The sequence below is a fragment of the Podarcis tiliguerta genome, assembly GCF_965153285.1.
Source record: "Podarcis tiliguerta genome assembly, chromosome: 11".
Taxonomy (NCBI): Eukaryota; Metazoa; Chordata; class Lepidosauria; order Squamata; family Lacertidae; genus Podarcis; species Podarcis tiliguerta.
In genome coordinates this window covers 736,588-752,884 of record NC_139544.1, presented here as the reverse complement: position 1 = coordinate 752,884, position 16,297 = coordinate 736,588, and the positions used below count along the sequence as shown (strand labels likewise).

At 41.8% G+C, this 16,297-nt stretch overlaps 1 protein-coding gene and 1 long non-coding RNA gene across 12 annotated transcripts in view; one reads left to right on the top strand and one right to left on the bottom strand.

Annotated features, from left to right (window-relative positions):
* The window catches only part of TJP2 (tight junction protein 2), an 89,402-nt gene that overhangs the window by 35,514 nt on the left and 37,591 nt on the right, over window positions 1-16,297 (bottom strand). The gene's annotated exons all lie outside the window — the stretch shown is intronic.
* LOC310659782 lies at window positions 5-14,312 on the top strand. The gene is made up of 3 exons (XR_014503000.1): window positions 5-2,085; window positions 3,549-3,768; window positions 10,891-14,312. It is a non-coding gene; the product is annotated as an uncharacterized lncRNA (long non-coding RNA).

Sequence of the window (16,297 nt, the reverse complement as noted above, 5' to 3'; positions counted from 1 at the left end):
ACAATGAAAAGCAATAATCAATAGAACATCACAACAGAAGACAGTCCTCACAAAATTAAGAACAGACCCTTTTCAAAGCCAGTATCAAACAGCAGTAATGTTTTGCAGTTATCACACTGCAGTGCTTTTAAAAATGGACATTAATTAGCCAGAATCTGAATAAAAAAATTAACACGTTTGAAGAACAAAATTTTAGTTGGAGAAGCCTTTTCTGTGTTTTTTATCTGTATGCACAAAAAGGAAACCACACTTGAGAGAAATAGCTCACACCCAGATCTTTATATATTTGTGCTTGTGGTACTTGTTGCCTGACAAAGGACCAAATCTCGGTAGCAGGGGAGCACATGCCTGAATGTAGATCACTTGGATTAAATTGATCATGATGGAAAACCCTAAGAGACCAGAGACCCTGAATAAACTGCTATCAAAATAGATAGGTCACCACTGCCACTCTGGGAAGAAGGGAGGGACAGAAGTTTAATAAATAAGCAATATATGCAATGTAATAAAATAAAAATATTTTTTTAATATTATTGACATGAAATTTTCATGGCTTTTGGCTAGAACAATAAACTTGTTGACTGACTGAGTAATAAATGAGATGGCCAGATCTGACACATCCAGTGACTGTCCCTGAAAGGTCCTGCCCACGTCACCCCCATCCTGTCTGCAGTGAAGGCAGGCCAATAATGCAAGGTCTCACTCAGTGACTAGAAAGCTCATGTAGGAGGTGATCTTTAAGATGTCTAAGCCCTAACCATATAGGGCTTTAAAATGCAATTAATAACTACCACATTGAATTGTACCCAAAAATTAATCTTAAGCCCCCCTCAAAACCTGGCCACCGCGTTCCGTACCAGTGCTGGTTTCCAAATGCTTTTGGAGACGGCTCCATGCACATAAGACAGCATGTATAGGAGAGAAAGTCTGGATTATATGCATACACGAAATATTGTAAATTACATTTTCAAGCATTTAGAAGACCTGATGCCTAAAGCCAGGTGCTTTGCAGGTGCCTGCACAAAACTTTAGTGTAAGCCCCTTACTCTAAATGAAACTCATGCATTGTTTGAAGCTCTAGCCCTCTTCATGCACTTACTCTATTAACTTCACCCAGAGGGACAATAGGGCTGTGTGTGCCGGCACCCTGCCCCCTCCACTCCTGACCTTCTGCATCAGCCTGGTCTGCATATCACATTAAATCATAGTTTTAAACTAGCTATGGTTTAATGTGAGCTAGAGGGCATGCTGTTCAAAAGTTCCCTTGGTGCTCCCCCTAATCCTGCTGCAGCCACGCTGTGGACAACACACATCAGAGTCCAGCTTATTTCATGTCATCCCAACCCAGGTTCAGGGTTTGTTTCTCTCCAAATTAAACCAAAGTTTAAAACAAACTATAGCTTAATGTGATATGTGAAGGTCTGAAAGGGAATCGCAAGTGCATTTGACTGAACACACTTATAGTCCTCCACACACAATCAGGGTTTCCTACTGCAGGGATGATGGTAAAACATTCTGCTAAGCCATTTTACGATTCTTCTTCAGACCACCCTTCTCAATGTGGGAAGACTGAAGGAGATAAGACATGTAACCCCGCATCCCCTCCCTCACAGATAGTGCTCTCATCCTTACTATGTGCAGCATAACCAAATGCTGCCATGATAGTCTCTTGATGTGCTCCTACAACAGGACCACCATCTATGGCGCCTGGTGAACCACAGGGCAGTTAATCGGATGATTTCTAAGAGCTAAGATGCTGCCCACTTGGACTACTGCCATGCGCTCTACGTGGGGCAACCAAACTTTGAAGGTGCCTCAGAAACAACAACTAATTCAGAGTGCGGCAGCTAGACTAGTGACTGGGAGCAGCTGTCAGAACCATACAGAACTGGCCCTAAAGGCTCTACACTGACTCCTGGTATGTTTCTGAGCACAATTCAAAGTGTTGGTGCTGACCTTGAAAGCCTCAAATGGCCTTGGCCCAGGAGACCTGAAGGAGCGTCTCCACCCCCATTGTCCAACCCAGACATTGAGATCCAGCTCTGAGGGCATTATGGCAGGTCCTTTTTGGCAGCAGTAGTAATAGTAGTAATAATAATTGTAATACAGTGGTACCTTGGGTTACGAACTTAATTCATTCCGGAGATCCGTTCTTCACCTGAAACCACTCTTAACCTGAGGTACCACTTTAGCTAATGGGGCCTCCTGCTGCCACCACCGCGCGATTTCTGTTCTCATCCTGAGGTAAAGTTCTCAACCCAAGGTACTACTTCTGGGTTAGCGGAGTCTGTAATCCAAAGTGTTTGTAACCCGAAGTACCACTGTAATAATAATTTATTTATTATTTATACCCTGCCCATTTAGCTTGGTTTCCTCAGCCACTCTGGGCAGCTTACAGTGCATATAGAAAATGTAAAACATGCTGTGGAATGCCCTCTCATTAGGTGTTACGAAGATAACTACAACTTTTAAGACATCTGAAGGCAGCCCTGTATTGGGAGGTTTTTAATGTTTGACGTTTTATTAGGTTTTTATATCTGTTAGAAACTGCCCAAAGTGCCTGGGGCATGGTTCAAATAATAAAGATGGGAGTGATACAAATAAAATCATCATCATCATCATCATTTCAATCTGATCAGAGTTCAGATCCTCAGCAGATTGATTGATGCAATAAAAAAGTCATGCCTCGAGATAAAAAAAACCCCTACATAAATTACAAGTTCAATATATTCTCTCTCACACACAGAGCTACTAAAAACATTTCAGGGATCTTTTTAATTACTACAATTACTACTACTATATGGCAGCTAAAGGTAAAGGGACCCCTGACAATTAAGTCCAGTCGCGGCAGCTACATATATACTAACAGGATATTTTCAGTAAGAAAAATGTTTTATTGTACTGGAAATGAAATGAACAAATTTCTACGCATGTTCAGCTACTTGCAGAATTTAAGAAGTGCAGATTGATGAATACAATGTTGAAATACTTTTAATTTTTACTTGTGAATAAAACTACAAATTATTTGAAAATTAGTTTGAACTACAGTGGTAGCTCGGGTTACATACGCTTCAGGTTACCGACTCCGCTAACCTAGAAATAGTGCTTCAGGTTAAGAACTTTGCTTCAGGATAAGAACAGAAATCGTGCTCCGGCGGCGCGGCGGCAGCGGGAGGCCCCATTAGCTAAAGTGGTGCTTCAGGTTAAGAACAGTTTCAGGTTAAGAATGGACCTCCGGAATGAATTAAGTACTTAACCTGAGGTAGCACTGTATCTGTGCCTCAGAAGAAAACCGGAAAGTCAAATGTTCCTTGGAAGGGCATGCATCAAATTGTTACAAAGGGGAGGGGGGTGTATGCTTGGCTTTTGAATGCTAAGAGGAAGCAGCTCTTAAGGTCACATTCTGTAGGATATAAAGTGCAGCACCGACAAAGTACTGGAAGTTCACCTTGGGAGTTCACAAGGCACAAAAGCCATCTGCTCTGTCCTAAATCTCTAACTCATAATCTCTTTAACATTATAAAATTTACAGCTGTTTGTTGTTGCAGAGATACTAACCAATGCTGACAGATTAATGGAAGGAGCAAAATGAGTGTGGGGGCTGGGTAAGACCACAGATGTTGTAAGTCACCATCTGAAGACTTCAGACTGTACCAGAGAGGGGATTAAATTCTGTCAGAGAAAGCACGAAACTCCAACTATATCAGGAGCCAGTGAACCTGGTACACGTTGCACTAGTGCTGCAAATGCATCAAGAGACAGGTTAAGGTAAGTGTCACCTATTCCTGAGGAGTAATGAGTGTGTCATTTTAGGAAATGGCAAGAAATGTAATATGAATACATTAATTGATTGCACTGTCACACAATTAAACGGGTGATGATATTACCAGTAGCTCACTTAGCACATTCTATTAAGCCTACATTAAAAGAAGAATTATTTAATAAACAATCTTCTCAAGCACAATTTTACAGATTTCATGCTAATTCATTCTAATTAGAAGACTAATGTGATGATGAGATCCTAGTGAGACTTGAATGACACAGCAAGCCAGCAAGCTTCCCCCAGACACTCGGAAGGCATGGAAATCAGGGAGCCATTTAATGCTAAACTATTTGAGACTAAAATAAAGTACAACAATGTTGTAGACAGTCAAGAATCATGTCTTCTTCCTCGTTTTAAAACACAAAATCTTAGTATGGATGAGACAATAGGAAATACTAATGGTATATATTTTTCAAAAATTAACTCACATGCCATTTTAAAATCCTCAACTTTTTCACAGCATGTAGCCACATTCGTTGCAGAGCTTGAGCTGTCTTCATTATGGTACACTATAATCTGTTAAGGGACTCTAACATCCCCGTCTTTTCATCAGTTTCCACCACTCAAACATTGTTATGTAATTCTAATACAATTGTGCCCTACATACTCAGCCAATCCTGCCTTCATTTCACACAATGACATATTAAAACCCACAGATGTACAAATGGCAACACATCTACTCCCAAAACAAATGTCACTATCTTAAAACAGAAAATAAATAACCCAGTACCTCAATTTAATTCCTATTTAAGTAACTTGCTGGTGTCACCACTAGGCAAGCATCAACACACAGTCTCCTCCCCATTCCCAAAGAATATGCAGAAACATGAGGAATTCGCAGTTACAGGAGAAGTGTTTGCCTGATCTGTAAGCAGCATTTAGGACACAGACTTTGCGTATTGGGGCATATGCCATTTGGCTGGCTTCTGCAATCACAGCTGTAAAGCTACTGGGGGAAAGAAATGAGAAAAGGACAACTCTGTACTGTAAACAGTCTCAGTTCCCACGTGACTTGCTGCTCAGTCCATCCCAGGCTTCCTCTTCTGACCTTCTCCCATCAGAGGTGAGGCAGAGGAGATGCAAACACCTCCAGTATCTTCCTCTCTCCACAAGAGGCTCCCACAGCTGCCGTGCAAACCTATAGCTCAATGATGCCACCTCCTGGCTTTCAAAGCAGGAACTGGAAGAATGCTGCCTTGCTTACTGCACTAGTTTGCATGAAGAGGAGAAATCTGCACTTCTCACAAAAAAAGTCACAGAGCAAGAGACAGCCTGCTGAATGGTATAGAAGCTACTTCAGATAATATACCACTTGGCAGGCTGTCTCTTGCTCTGTGACTTTTTGTATTTTGTAACACATGCCTGAGGAGAAGAGCAAATGAGGCCACTCAGGAAAAAGGAAAAAGTGTCTGAATGAAAGGTGTTCAGAATCCCCGATCTTTGGCAAGTTCCTTCCAGAGCTTCATCACGCAGGTGAGCCACTGACACAAGTGGCCTCATTTGATGTGCTACTGCTCATATGAGACAACTGTTTGGAATGGTTAACTATTCCAGAGAGCAGACTGAGGCAATGCAAGAGCTTGATTGTAATGATGAAACAACCAAATGGAAACGGTCAAGAATCTCTCATACAAGACAACTGCAAGCAACTCAAGGTGGGGAGGAGAAAGAGGTCAGTCCAGTTTACTTGTGCATTTGTTTATTCATAAAGACAGGCTTATAGCAACACTTTGTTACACCGAGAGCAAGTTGCATTTCATGCACTTGCAGCCTAAGCATCTGAGTCAGAATGGGTCCTGAAGTCAACCTTATATTCTAAGCTTTCAGAATTTATTCTTAATGTAAAATTTACGTTGTCTTGGTACACACACCGTTTCCACTTTCCAACCCCCTCAAGCCCCAGGTTAGAAGTATGAGAGTATGTACACATTCCTGGATGCAGCAAGGTGTACCCTCCCCCCAGGCTGTGTTTGGTTGAATTTGCACAGTGTTGTACCTAGCATTATGCTTTGATGCATTTATTTATATTGATTTTATTTACTGCATTTATATCCCAGCTTTTTCTCCGAAGAGCTCCCTGCAACAGCCCCATGAGGTAGGTTAGGCTGAGAGACTGCGACTGGCCCAAGGTCACCCAGTGAGCTTCATGGCTGAGTGGGGATTTGAACCCTGGTCTCCAGGTCCTAGTCTGACACACCAACCACTAGGCCACTCTAAGGCTGCTAAACAAGGAAATATACTGCTGAACAAAAGGTGGAGACTTAACAGCTTCCCAGGAGGTAGCTCAGCTGACCAGTACTTTGCAGATGCTTTGCAGATAATTCCAGCTTTGTTTGCTCTCTCCCTCCTCATTTATAAGCTCTCACACAAACCAGGAAACTCTTTCAGCTTTACCAGTATCTTTCCACTTAGAACTCAGCTAATTATGCAGCGCCTGCTAACAATCCAGGAGGGACCCCACCCCCCATCAAAGATCCAGTGGCAAGTAAACAAAGAACTGGAAAGCTCTTCTTTCTTCCCTCACCAGTGGAAAAAAGAGATGGAAGAGTTTTTGTTTTTGTTTTCTGGTGGTGTTTATGTTGTTAGTTCCCCCTAAATGGCTTTCCTCCATATTAAAAAGGAAAGGTTTTTTTTAAATTTAAAGGAGACTATCATTTTGCTTGCTTGCCCTCCCTCCTTCCCTTTGATAAAAAGGAAGAGACTGGTGAGATGAGGGCTTGGCGGGTGGGGAATGGAGGGGAGAAGATTTAGCTGCTGCCTTATGCCGAAATGGGAGGTTGGGTACTGTGTGAGAATGATGAGGAGGGTGTTTTCAGTAAGCAGTGAAAGCAAATGTGTCTACTCACAAGCAAGCCCTCCTGAATTCCATGGGGCTTACTCCCAAGAAAGTAGAAGTAAGTTTAGTTGAACCCAGTGGGGCTTCTGCATGTAGGGATTCCACTTAGACCTCTGAGTGGGGAAGCAGATGCAACCTGACTAAATCACTTAAACTACTCATAAATTAGTTGAAAATGTATTAAATATAATGTATGGAAGTTTATTTAATATTTTTATTAAATCTACTACTTCCTTACATTTTAAGGCCCTCCACCACTGCAGGGAGCCCTGTCAAAGCCCCTAGCTGCTGCCGGGAAGCGCAGCGCAGGCTCCACTACGGCGGGGAGGTATGGCCGGCACCTCTTCTGCTGTGGGGAGGCCTGGCAAGGCCCACCACCACTGCAAATAGATATTGTGATATACTAAGATATCATGATATTTAGCTGGTGATATATTGTGATGCTGAAAGCCAGATATCGCCCAGTCACCCGCTGTCTGTCCATGGTTTTCCCATCCTGCCCAACCCCTCCACCCACCCTCAACTCCTAAGGGTGAAGCTTTCATCCCTCTGTCCCATGGAAATCATCCCCCTGCAGCTGTCATCTGCAGACACATTTCTATACATCTTCCAGATGCACTGGGATTTACTCCCAGTAAGAGAGAAATAGTCTAGGTGAAAGCATCCCTTTCCTGGTTATGTCCTTCTTAGCATTTCTAGCTCCTCCTTTGACACAAAGACACTTACACAGCTTCTCCCCATCTCCATTTTAAAAGCTAGCAATAGTTGGTGGTGGGAGAGGGGGCCGCTTGTGCCTTCTGGGCTCTGAATTAGCTAGACTTTGGTAATTCTCTGCAGCAGTCTCTGCTCACTTTATCCCCCAGAGGCCTGCAGCTAGTTCACACTTTAAATAATCAAGGAGGGTGAGACAGATCCCCCCTTTTGTTGTTTGCAGATGCTGATGGACAGAGATGAGAATGGATCTCTCCTCCTCTTCACCTCTTGTTTTAAGGCAGCAAAACTTGGAAGTAAGGCCTATTGAAATGAACAAGCCTTTGACTGCAATCCTAACCTGCTTACCAAGGAATTACTTCTGATCTGAAGAAGTGTGCATGCACACGAAAGCTCATACCAATGACAAACTTAGTTGGTCTCTAAGGTGCTACTGGAAGGAATTTTTTTATTTTGTTTCGACTACGGCAGACCTACCTATAACTACTTCTGAACAGACATTGTTAGGTAGGATTGCAGCCTTAGTTTTGAATCAACGGGATCAGGACAAGTTGGCAGGTGGGAAGGGAGATGCTGCTCTGGGATACCGCCTCCCCCACCCCAAAGTTAGACATATAGGACCACCCCCAATTGGCAAATGTGTCAATTGTGCATCTCATGGCCCAAGGAGTCATCCTGCAGTTCTCAAATGGGGTGAAGCTGGATTGGGGGAAACTGCATCAAAACACAAAAGATACCTGTGGATTGTAGGTAATATCCTATGTTAAGGGTCAGCAACCTTTTTCAGCAGGGGGCCGGTCCACCGTCCCTCAGACCATGTGGTGGGCTGGACTATATTTTGAGGGGGGTGTTGAACAAATTCCTATGCCCCACAAATAACCCAGAGATGCATTTTAAATAAAAGGACATATTCTACTCATGTAAAAACACGCTGATTCCCAGACTGTCCACAGGCAGGCTTTAGAAGGCGATTGGGCTGGATCCAGCCCCCAGGCCTTAGTTTGCCTACCCATGTCCTATGTACATGGATTCAAACAAATGGGGGTGGGGAAACACTGGAGCAGAGTAAACAGTAATGTGTCCACAGCCCTAATTTAAGACAAAATGCAGGTTCACAAACTTTGCTTAGGAAGTGTGACAATAAGCTCAAGAAGTAATTGAGGCAATAAATCAAACAAAAGTAGGGAAATCCCCAGGGCCAGATGGAATAACGGCAAAATATTATAAAAAAATGAGTGAACAGCTTGTGAATACATACCCTGAAAGATACAATGAACGAGATTCTGAAAATAGGGGAAGTTCCAGAAACATGGAAAGAGGCCTATATAACTTTGATACCAAAACAGGATTCGGATGTGACATTAGTTAAAAACTAGAGGCTGATTTCATTATTAAATAATGATTATAAACTATTTGTATTTGTCATGGCAAATAGAATGATTTTTTTTAAAAAAAAGAATTTATTCATCATGACCAAGCTGGATTCCTTCCAGGTAGACAAATTAAAGATAATATTAGAAATGTACTGAATATTAGAGAGTATCTGGAAATGAGAAAAAAGCAGCATTAATGTTTATAGATGAGGAGAAAGCATTTGATAATGTTTCTTGGAGTTTTATGAAGAAGGTGATGGAGGAGATGGGATTTGGAGAAAATTTCAATAGGGGAATGCAAGCTGTTTACTCCGACCAAAATGCAAAAATAATCGTAAACCGGGTAATAACAGATAAATGTAGTATACAAAAAGGGACGAGACAAGGATGTCCCTTGTCACTATTGTTGTTTGTTCTGGTTCTGGAAGTCTTGAGAAGATAAGACAAGATAGGGAAGTAGTAGGTATTAAAATTAAAAAGAATGAACATAAATTAATAGCATTTGCAGATGATTTGGTAATAACGGTAGAGGATCCAAAGAATTCTCTTCCAAAAGTAATGAATATAATACAAGAATTTGGTCATGGCAGGATTTAAATTAAATAAAAATAAGATGAAATTGTTACTAAAAATATTAAAGAATCGAAAAAGAAAGAAATAACAGAGATGGTAGGGATAGAGGCATATAAAAAAGTAAAATATTTAGGAATTTAGATAACATCAAAAAATATAAATATTTTTAAAGATAACTATGAAAAAATTTGGCAGGAAATTAAAAGAAATTTGGAAACATGGAATAGGATGAATCTCTCTTTAATGGGAAGAATTGCAACTATAAAAATGAATGTACTTCCAAGGATGTTATTTCTCTTCCAAACTCTTCCAGTAATAACAAGGAGTGCATGCTTCAAAGAATGGCAAAGAGAAATATCAAGATTTGTCTGGAATGGGAAAAAACCAAGGATAAAAAACAAAATTTTAACAGAAGTGAAAGAAAGAGGCAGATTCTCACTTCCAGATTTAAAATTGTATTATGAAGCTGCATCCCTAATATGGATCTGAGATTGGATCAAGTTAGACAGGGAGGAAATAACAGACTTGGAAGGACATAATAGATTTGGATGGCATGCCTATCTTTGGTATGGAAAAGCAAAAGTACATGTAGGATTTCATAATCATTTAATTAGAAGATCACTGTTTTAAGTATGGGAGAAATATAAAGATTTATTAGAACCCAAAACACCAGGGTGGCTATCACCTATCGAAGCACTATCACTTAAAACATTGGGGGGGGGGGGGAGAGTGGCCAAGATACAGAGAACTCTTGGTGGAGCAAGAGGGAAAGTTAAAACTGAAAGAATACGATGAAATAAAAGAACATCTTCAAAGTTGGTTAAAGATATTTAAGTTGGTCAAAGATATTTAAGGAGGATAACAAAAAATGCTTCTCATATTCGGCTTCCAATTTCCAAAAGGAAGTAACAGAAAAAAACACAAAATTATTAAAAAACGCATATAACATCCTTTTGGAATGGGAGACCAAAGATGAAGAAGTAAAATCAGTAATGATTAAATGGGCGCAAGATGTAGGACATAATATACAATTTCAGGAATGGATAAAACTGTGGAAAGTAAATTTGAAATTTACAGATTGAATATTATTGAGAGATACAGTGGTGCCTCGCAAGACGAAAAGAATCCGTTCCGGGAGTCTTTTCGTCTTGCGAAGCAAGCCCATTGACGGATTAGCTCTTAGCGCTATTGGCACTTTAAGGGCTAAAAACGCCTTTTTAAGCCTTGGGGGATTAGCGGTTTTGCTGCTAAAATGCTTTTAGCAGCTTAGCGATTCAGAATAAGGGGTTTTGGAGCAAAAACAAAATGTGATTTTTTTCGTCATTTTTCATCTTGCGAAGCAAGCCCGTAGGGAAATTCGTCTTGCGAAGCGCCTCTGCAGACGGAAAACCCTTTCGTCTTGCGGGTTTTCCGTCTTACGAGGCATTCGTCTTGCAGGGCACCACTGTATATACAATGAATTGAAGAAAATGTTAAAAATAACCTTTGCAAGAAAACTAGAAGGCTTTTATTAGGTATTTTAGGTCAAGACATACCAAAAGAAATGAGGACTTTATTTATGTATGCCACTACAGCAGCAAGAATGTTGACTGCACAAAACTGGAAGACTGGAGAAATACCAACTAAAGGACAATGGCAAGAGAAGTTGAACTATGCAGAACCAGCAAAAATGACAGAAAGACTAGGAGAAAAAGACAACAGAGACTTTGAAAAAGAGTGTAATATGAATGGTTATTCATATTATACTTTCAGAAACAAAGAAAGGCAACAGACTTGATGGCAGGATTTAAATAAACATTCACATTATCAGTATTAGAAAATGTTTGGAGGATAGTAAAATAAGATGATGTATTTAATTTTATTTTTATGTTTTTAAGGCTTGATGTTATGTTATTGATAACTTTTTCTGTTGAGAGACAGCAAAGCAGATGAAAATAGAAACAAACCGGAAACGCAAGTTGGGGGAAGTCTTGGAGGGGAGGGAGGGAGGAATATATAGCAAATGTTAAAAATTTGAGATGTATGTAATGAACGAAAATGAAAAAACTATGGGCTGGTTCACATGCCTGCGCATCACTTGCACCACAATCCTATGGATGTTTACTCAGGAGCAAGTCTCTACTTTTGAGGTGATATGAAATCTTTGTGCTGCTTCAGCTGTAAGGTCTTTGACATCTGCAACTCACTCCTTGTTGAAGCTGCATATGGGAAGTGGCCGAAGTGCAGCTGAGACAGAACAAGTGGAAAGAGAAGCCGAGGAGCAGGACCTGTCCTTACAGTGTGGAAGGCCAGCATTCAGCTCCTAACGCTAGACTTCAAAAGAACATCTCTGCCTTTGGGCACATACATCTGAACTAGAGTAAATAAGATAAACCAAGTTACCCAAACCAATGACAGGCTTTTGAGCACTTTTCACCTGATCCATCTCTCAGGTGCTGCAAGGGAATATAGACTATTCAATATCCAGTTACCTCCCTCCTGCTTAATATTTTCCATTATTTCCCTCCATCCATTTTTTCTGGATCAAGTGAAGAAGCTTTATGCATATTGTTTGCTGCTGCTTTTTAACGATGGCTCATTTTCCTTCTGCCCTCAAGTTGCAGCTTCATAACTCATTGTTTCTGGTAATGGGATCTGAATGGCTCCTTAATTTAAGCAGCTTCTGAATTTACAGAAACACACTGAAAGGCAAGGAAACAGAACGGTTAGTTTATAACACAAAAATAGATAAACCCTTTAATTTGGTGCTGAATCACTCACTAATGGTCATATCGGCAGTTACTGTGAATTTGGAGTAATGCGAATGGCCAGTATAATTAAATTGATTGGTATCAGCTGCTACAGAAGTGATGGGTGTTAAAACAGCAAATGACCTATAAACTAATTGTCCACTAGATGGTGGTATTAAGCAGCTATTTGACAAGACAGATGAAAGAAAGGAGCACACACGCACACACACACTGATAATTGGAAAGCAAAAAACCTTTTTCCATTCAAATTATTTTTACCAGATTCACTTAAGTCTTAATACAACAGATAGGCAGGCAAACTTCTAAAAGCCACTAGTTTGTATACATTTCCTAGGATTTCTGCAGCTAACTATCAAATTTAGAATGTTCCTGTAAGTTCTCTGGGGATTCTCTTTAAAATGTGTGTGTGTCTGTGTAAAGCCACCATTTGTACAGTAGTATCACTGCCCACAGCAGATACTTTAGATGGACAAGGTAGATTTCTCCAATTCTTTCATCATTACATAAATAAAGCATGACTAAGCAGGGTCTAAAAACATGGGACAGAAGACTATTTTGTAACTACTACTACTCCTCATTTCAGGGGTGCGAGTGGTGCTGTGAGTTAAACCATAGAGCCTAGGACTTGCTGATCAGAAGGTCGGTGGTTCGAATCCCCGCGACGGGGTGAGCTCCCGTTGCTCGGTCCCTGCTCCTGCCAACCTAGCAGTTTGAAAGCACGTCAAAGTGCAAGTAGATAAATAGGTACCGCTCCGGCAGGAAGGTAAACGGTGTTTCCGTGCATTGCTCTGGTTCACCAGAAGCGACTTAGTCATGCTGGCCACATGACCCGGAAGCCGTACGCCGGCTCCCTCGGCCAATAAAGCGAGATGAGTGCTGCAACCCCAGAGTTGGTCATGACTGGACCTAATGGTCAGGGGTCCCTTTACCTTTTACTTTACTCCTCATTTGATGGGGCTTGTACAGGAAAGTGTTTCAGAGAGGCTAATCCTAACACCATCATTCCTGGGACCAACACCTAGACAAGGCTGCCAATAGAGCTCTCTGAAAATATTAAAAGAGACCCATTTACTTGCAGCTCAAGACAACCTGCTACTTCAAAGCTAAGCATCTCTAAGTGCACCTTCAGCCAGCCACCTACAGTCTTGGATGCTCCTTGGCTCAGAACTACTGGTCCTCTCTCACAAGCCTCACCATGATGCCATCCCTGCAACTGGGAAGTCCTGGTGCTCAAGAGAAGCTGGCTAGTTCTGCCACTTGAAAGCAGAGGCATAAGGCTCGATCCTTTACAGGAGTGTTTCCCAAAGTGTGGTACATGTACCCTCAGCAGGACATGAATGGGGTTCAAAGGGTATACGGCAGAAATTTTAATTATAATTCATCATAGCTTTTTTAGCTGCATAAAACAATTCAAAGCTAAAATATTATTAAAACTACTCCCCAATTATCTTCTTCTAAGAAGGGGAATGCCAGTAAGAATAAACTTTCAGAAGGAGTACATGATTATTCAAAGTTTGGGAAACACAGCTTTACAGCATAACCAACAGGGTTCCCTGCAGGTATTGCTGGACTACAAATAACATCAGGCCGAGTCAGCATGGCCAATGGGCAAGGGAGTTGTAGTCCAACGGTACCTGGAGGGCACCCAGTTGGCTGCCCCTACTTTACAGGCTCACACTTTGTCGCCCTGTTATTAGATGCAGTCACCACTGTGGCACATGAGGCGGCAGGGCTCCTTCAAATAGCTCATCAAATTGATCTGGAACCATGAAGGGAAAGCTATTGCCATTGCCCAAGCTTTGTTTCAGTGAAAAGCTTCAACATCTAACATTAGAGGAGGGACTTTAAAAACAGCACCCAAACTTGTTAGTTACTGACTTTTGCATGCACATTATTTCTTGCAACCACAAAGAACACCAGTGACAATACATTCAAACTTCTCCAACAGGATATAACTAATTATTTAAAATCTGAGCCAGGAACAACTAGACTTATAAAACCACAGATTTATACTTTTCAAAGTAAGTGTCAGAAAACAAAAGCCATTTCTCTGCTCTTAGCAGCCCGCCTCAAGTTCTGTTGCAATTATATACAGTGGTACCTCAGGTTAAGTACTTAATTCGTTCCAGAGGTCCGTTCTCAACCTGAAACTGTTCTTAACCTGAAACACCACTTTAGCTAATGGGGCCTCCTGCTGCCGCCGCACCGCCAGAGCACGCTTCCTGTTCTTATCCTGAAGCAAAGTTCTTAACCTGAAGTACTATTTCTGGGTTAGCAGAGACTAAACCTGAAGCGTATGTAACCTGAAGCGTATGTAACCTGAAGTGTATGTAACCCGAGGTACCACTGTACTCACTTAAGGAGCAGGGTACACCATATAATGTTGGGTGTAGTGAAGGGTTAACCTTCTGTGCCTCGAGACTGAGGGGAAGGGCTTACAAGGGAAGTAAGCCAGGATGTGAGGAAAGCAGCTTGGAATGCTGTGAGCTCTGTGGAAATCGAAAGCAGCTTGTTGCGTAGCTGCAAGCAGAGACAGAAAATGCAGCTTGAGTCAGGTGGGATTTGACCGTGTAAATACATGTCTTTTGTGACAATAAAGTGACTTTACAGAAGCAACGTTTTGGGAAGTGCTCTTTCAATCACACGCCTGCTGTGCTACTTTGCTAACTGCTTTACGACCTGCAGAGGCTCGCAGGGGGAAGCGTGCTGGACGCCGAACAATAAAGCAATAAATCTACCGAAGAGGTTATCGGAACAGGTCATCGAATATATAATAAGCTAACAACTTCTCCATGGAATTTGCTCATCTCTTCCAATGCACCTGGCCACTCGCTCAGCACTAATAATGATAATTTGATTTATTACCTGCCCAAGAGCAGGTCACAACAACTCAAAATACAACATTAAAATCAGTTTTTTAAAAAATTACAATCAAAAGAATATTGTGGTCCTCTCACAGCCCCCCCCCCAATATTAAGTGAATATTTGTGTTGTATAGGATGCATTCACACATTACAGCAGGCCATAATTGGGGAATATTTTTCCACCTAAGGGTCAGACCAAGAACTGACCATGTGGGGCAGGTGGGCATGGGGAGGGAGAACCTGCACCTGCTTTGCTCCCTCCTCTGATGAGTAGCTTCAACAAATCATTTTTCTTGGCTTATTTCAAGTAGGGATTGTGGTTTGCTTTTTTGGCTATATTTCTGCTGTCACTTGTACTCATATCACCAGCAAAGTGAGGGTGACGCTGGGATCGAAGGGCATGTGGTTGTTGTTGTTGTTATTATTATTATTATTATTATTATTATTATTATTATTATTAATATACTGCCCTATAACTGGAGGTCTAATGCATCTGGCTGTTGCTTCTTCTGACGTCCTGAGCCTCTCTGAGAGACTGAGATTATCCCAGCCTTGCAAAGCAGATTGGGGCTGGCGTCTCATCAGCAGTGAGGGCTGGGCCCCGCCCCTTGGCGCACCTGCCCCAGGCGCAATGAAGACATGCTCCACCAATGAATCCCAGTAGTATCTACCCAACGGATAATTTGGCCCAGGTTCTAAAGAAGTCAATGTTATGAATAAGAACTGGCAACCATCTCCCCCACTCTAAAATAGCAAAGCAACAGGGAGGTAGGAATATGGACGTTCTCCACAACTCGGGCGTGTCATTTTAGGGGTGATGCTTAATTTTGCAAATTTATTCAGTGAGGTCTTAAAAATATGTTTTTGGTTGTGAGGAATTCAGTGTTTCAAGCTAACTCTGGAGGGCTATCTAGTGGTCTTCAGCTGGTGAATTCTAAATTGGAGGTGCTGGACGCTCCTTCCTTGGAGTTTTTGAAGCAGAGGTGGGATGGTCCTCTGTCATGGATGCTTTAGTTGAGATTTTTAGATTGCAGAGGGTTGGACTAGATGACGCTTGGGAGTCCCTTCCAAGTCTAAAATTCTGTGATTCTATAGCGCAACAGAGGGAGGCGGGTGGCGCTGTGGGTTAAACCACAGAGCCTAGGGCTTGCCGATCAGAAGGTCGGCGGTTCGAATCCCTGCGATGGGGTGAGTTCCCGTTGCTCGGTCCCTGCTCCTGCCAACCTAGCAGTTCGAAAGCACATCAAAGTGCAAGTAGATAAATAGGTACCGCTCCGGCGGGAAGGTAAATGGCGTTTTCGTGCGCTGCTCTGGTTCGCCAGAAGCGGCTTAGTCATGCTGACGCCGGCTCCCTCGGCCAATAAAGC